The sequence below is a fragment of the Sinocyclocheilus anshuiensis genome, unplaced genomic scaffold, assembly GCF_001515605.1.
Source record: "Sinocyclocheilus anshuiensis isolate Anshui unplaced genomic scaffold, SAMN03320099.WGS_v1.1 scaffold912, whole genome shotgun sequence".
NCBI classification, from domain to species: domain Eukaryota; kingdom Metazoa; phylum Chordata; class Actinopteri; order Cypriniformes; family Cyprinidae; genus Sinocyclocheilus; species Sinocyclocheilus anshuiensis.
In genome coordinates, this window is record NW_015549618.1 from 866163 (window position 1) to 871452 (window position 5290).

Below are 5290 nucleotides of genomic sequence, written 5' to 3' on the forward strand. Positions count from 1 at the left end.
AGTGAATTGGTGGGTTTTTGTTAAATGTGAGCCAAAATCATCACAATTAAAAGAACCAACGACTTAAACTACTTCAGTCTGTGTGCATTGAATTTATTTAATACACGAGTTTCACAATTTGAGTTGAATTACTGAAATAAATGAACTTTTCCACGACATTCTAATTTATTGAGATGCACCTGTGTATATATATATATATAATTTATATTATAAACATATTTAATATATAAATATAAAATTTTTCTTAAATATAGACATGCTTGTGGGTTTATTTATATATACATAATAAATAGACACAGTACACACACACATATATCATGTAAACAAAAACTTTTATTTTCGATGCGATTAATCATTTGACGGCACTAGTCTGAAGATAGAAAGACCAACAGACAAAACGTGCGCAAACATCAAATTGGTCAAATCTGATGACAGAGAAAATCCTGAGTAGTGATTCCCAAGTTGCTTTTCTTCTTGGACAGGTAAGGGAATTAATTATTGCGTATACGGCTCTCTAAAACTCACTGTTATCAGTATAATTGACATAAAACTCAAAGTTGTTCAGAAAACTTTCCCAGACAAAATCCATTCGTTTCAATAGAAATCGATTTTGCGTGAAAAATTTCGGGTTTTAAGTTGTTTATGCAATTTTGCCTTGTTGACTAAACAAAAACCGTATACACTAAACAAGTATACATGGCAACACTATGAACTTTTTTCTCCCCGTGAAATTTAGCTACCTTGACATCACTGTATAAAGTACACAAAGAACAGCATTTTATCACTACATAAAGAACAAAGCAACATGGAAGCAACCGATTCAAAAATAAAAAAGGTAATTGTGCCTTTATTCTTAGAATTCCTCTGACTATTTTTTACAAAAAAAGTCTTTTAGTAAAAAGTCTTACAAAAAGTCAGAATTGTGAGCTAAAACGTTGCAATTACTTTTTTATCGTGTGGCGGTAACAAGCTTCCATAATGCATTTTAAATGTATATGTTTAAGTAAATACAAATTACATAATTATATAATTAATAATCAATATTTTCGCTTGAATATGTCAGTTGAGATTTGGTTTGGTTAAGATGTGGATTGTTTCAAGAGAACGTATCCAGTCCAGAATGGGCTCTTGGCCTTGGTGTGGCGCTGTAGCAGATCCTGTCCCATGTGAGCTGCCGTCAGAGAGACCACAGACCTGCTCCCGGCGGCCACGGCAATATCATACGCCGTCTGTCCACAATTGTTCTGCTTTCTGATACTTGCATTACACCTGCACAAGAATGAGATATTTTTTAAAACATGCCATTGTAACTTTATCACCATTAACATTAGTGAAACTCACCCCAGGAGTATCTCAACGCTCCTCAGACCTTGGTTTCCCAGAGCTGCAGCCTCATGCAATGCCGTGTTATTCAACCTGTGGCCACCACAGATGATTAAAAGTATTAATTTGGCTCAGATTATTACTAGGCATATCAAAATGAATTTGTTTCGAACTCACAGCCCAGATGCCTGGTTAACATCAGCTTCTCTCTGCACCAGCATAGGAATGACATCATGATGCCCGTTTAACACTGCAGCAACCAGAGCAGGACGTCCATCACTTCCCAAACAGGTCAGCACCCTGCAGAGATACGCCATCATTTTAAACACACCTTCTATAAATATATACAGCTACACAAAAGATCCCATGTAAATCTAAAAGAGTGGTCACAGTTAGAGAAATTTTGGCAAAATTTCACAGTTAAAGGGATAGTTCACCCAAAAATGAAAATTCTGTCATTAATTACTCACCCTCATGTCGTTCCAAACCCGTAAGATCTTCAGAACACAAATTAAGATATTTTTGATGAAATCTGAGAGCTTTTTGACCCTGCAAAGACAGAAAATGAACTACCACGTTCAAGGTCATAAAATGAAGGTTGAACCACTGATGTCACATGGACTATTTTAATGATGTCCTTACTACCTTTCTGGGCCTTGAACGTGGTAGTTGCATTGCTGTCTATGCAGAAAGCTTCATCTGTCAGAAATCTTCATTTGTGTTCAGAAGCTGAATGAAGATCTTAAAGGTATACTCCACCCCAAAATGACAATTTTGTCATTAATCACTTACCCCCATGTCGTTCCAAACCCGTAAAAGCTTTGTTTGTCTTCTGAACACAATTTAAGATATTTTGGATGAAAACCGGGAGGCTTGTGACTGTCCCATTGACTGCCAAGTAAATTGCACTGTCAAGGCCCAGAAAAGTATGAAAACAAGAAAACAAAAATCAAAGCGTAAATACACGTAGAAAACGTATCCTTGTGTCGCGGCTGGCACAGAAGAGCGTACGCTGCTTGCGTTCAGTGGCATTCTCCAAAATGGCGCTACGGTGATGCAATGAATTTTGTGAATACAAAAAGTATTCTCGTCGCTTCATAACGTTACGGTTGAACCACTGATGGCAGATGGACTATTCTGACGACGTCTTTCATACTTTTCTGGACCTTGACAGTGTAATTTACTTGGCAGTCAATGGGACAGTCACAAGCCTCCCGGTTTTCATCCAAAATATCTTAAATTGTGTTCCGAAGACGAACGAAGCTTTTAAGGGTTTGGAACGATACAAGGGTGAGTAATTAATGACAAAGTTTTCATTTTTGGGTGAACTATCCCTTTAAAAAGGTGTAGCGATGTACGAAGCAGTCTGTTTCAAGATGGATAAGACCTGCGTGATCAACTTGAATTTGGTGCGAAATCTGTGTGCGAAATCTTTTGCAAAATCACGTGCATTCCTACTGAAATTACTATATTTACAAAAATTTGGAAAAGAACACTAAAAATCCACCTTAAAGGGCCTCTATTTTGCTCATTTACAGGTTCATAATTTTGTTCAGTGGCCTACTAGAATGTTTACATGATTTGATGTTCAAAACATTATTTTGTTGTACAATTTGCATTGTCGCAGCACCTGTTTTCACTCTCTATCTGAACGCTCCATTTTAGTTTCGATTCCTTTAAAACCCGCCTTCTGAAAAGTCCAGTCTGCTCTGATTGGTCAGTTGGCCTAGTCTACCACTTATAGCTTATGTTACAAATGTAATGCCCTTTACAACAACCGGTGAATATCAGCTTAGAAGGCTTCCCAAGTCCCTGTAAATACTAGCTAAATTATAGTGTCAGTTTTACCGCTTTGGCAAGCATGACGTGGATAGATTATCTAATTTTGGAGTGGACTTGCAGATTGATTACATGCACAAGTATCTATATTACACACTAAAAAAGATATAGTCCGAAAAATCATAAAAGGTCCCCTTTAATTGCTGTGGAGTTTTTGGAACTGTGATTGGTTCTTTAGATTCACCTCATCCAATAGCTGCTGCACTGCTGAGATCTGGCCCCGCCCCTCAGGCCCCACCTCCTTAAGAAGCAGACTGTCTTTAGACTCCTGAGAAAGACATCAACATTCCTGTTGTAATGTACGGTGGCCGAGAAGTGCAAAGCAAATCACAATTCTGAAAACAAAATAACAAATTACAAACGCAAATGCAAGTCTAAAAAACAAAATAACAATTCAGAAAACACAATGACAAATTCGAAAACAAAATAACAAGTCAGAAAACACAACGACAAATCCGAAAACAAATTAACGTGTCAGAAAACAACGACAAATCAGACAAACCGGAAAAGGTAGGTATAGTTTGAGACAGCGCCATTGGTTTGGGATTACTCACCACTGACTGGACGAGACATCTGTCAATCAACTTATACAGGAAGAACCAGCCGAAGAACAGCAGAGTCCTGGTAGAAAGTTCGGAGATGGTATTAAAGTAGCTCAGTTTAAATGTATTGTATGAATTGCCCTTACTATGGAATAAAAAATACGGGGTGTCTATTTACATTTAGTTAAAAGGGGCTGTAAATCATCAGCTCCAGTGGCGTAGATGGATAAGCGCGTGTTGTTGGATTTTTGACGCGATCGACCCGGGTTCGATCCCGTCTTTTGCCGAACTTTTTTTTTCTCCCTTTTCAAATCTCGTATCACATGTTTCTTTGTCTACAAATAAAAAGGGTTATATCAGGATATGTGTGTGTGATACTGACCGGCTGCTTGGCGTTTGAGCTCCAGATCTTTTTCTGCTTCTTTCTGTTGGATGACTATCCTGCTGTATTAATGTTACTGTCTGTGCAAACATCATATGACACAGAAAAATAGTCATAAACATCACTTTGATCATTTAGCATTATTAAATAAACACTAAATGTATTAATTGAAGTAAAGAGAAATAAATGAATGGTAAATTATTCATTATTAATAAATATTTTGATGCTTAATATTTTATTACTATTGTAAATTATTTCATTAAATTATTAATAATAAACTATTTATTTATTTGAAATATCACTATTTTTAATTTAAAAAATATACAAGTTAAAAAACAATAATAATATACAATCCCCAAAATGAATATGGCTGAATAAAACTATTAAATTAGTAATAGGTCAAATTATTTTTCCAATAAGTCAATGGAAAAAGCCCATCATGACAGCAAAACAAATATGTGTCAGTACCCGGACTGGCTGAATTTCTGCCTTCTGTCACAGCACTGAGGTTCTGACTCTCTGAGGCCACAGATCTGCTCTGCTGGCCAGCAGAAGACGACTGGAAAAAGACCACACGTACATGATCTCACAGACTGAAAAACATGCAATACTCAAGAGACTCTCTTCAGACTCGATATAAAAGCTCTCAGGAGTGTTTCTGACCCTGGATCCCTCCGGCGAGGCAGAGATGAAGTTAATGCGCAGACTGACTTCATAGCTGTCCTCCTGAATAACAGCTGATATCATCTAGAGGGCAGATTGACAAGCACAAAATGTTCATAATAATAATAATAACAACAACAACAGCAACATAACTATTTACGTGAACTATCCCTTTAATGTTTATTATTATTATTACTATTATTTTTTTTTTTATGAAATGATACTCTAAATAAGAAACTAAATCTGTCAACAGGTGTCGGTAAATGTCATTCATTCATCGATTCATTCAAACGGCTGATTCATTCAGAATTTCAGTAAATGGCTCACTTTATGAATAGGTCTTTGAATCATTGATTCACACGATTAGTTCAAAACGCAGGTTCATTCAGAAACTAAACACCGCTGTGTTGCTCGGAGACGCACAACAATTCTGCTGTGGCTTTAGGTAATATTTTGTTGGCAAAATTGAGCAAAAACACACAATATTGTGTTTAAAATACAACACAATATCAACTTCTTATTTACTGAACTGTTGTATAAA

General features: G+C 36.4%; 1 pseudogene; it reads right to left on the reverse strand.

Moving 5' to 3' along the window:
• Positions 1 to 1096: 1096 nt before the first annotated feature.
• LOC107659299 (double zinc ribbon and ankyrin repeat-containing protein 1-like) lies at positions 1097 to 4833 on the reverse strand (annotated as a pseudogene).
• Positions 4834 to 5290: the final 457 nt, after the last annotated feature.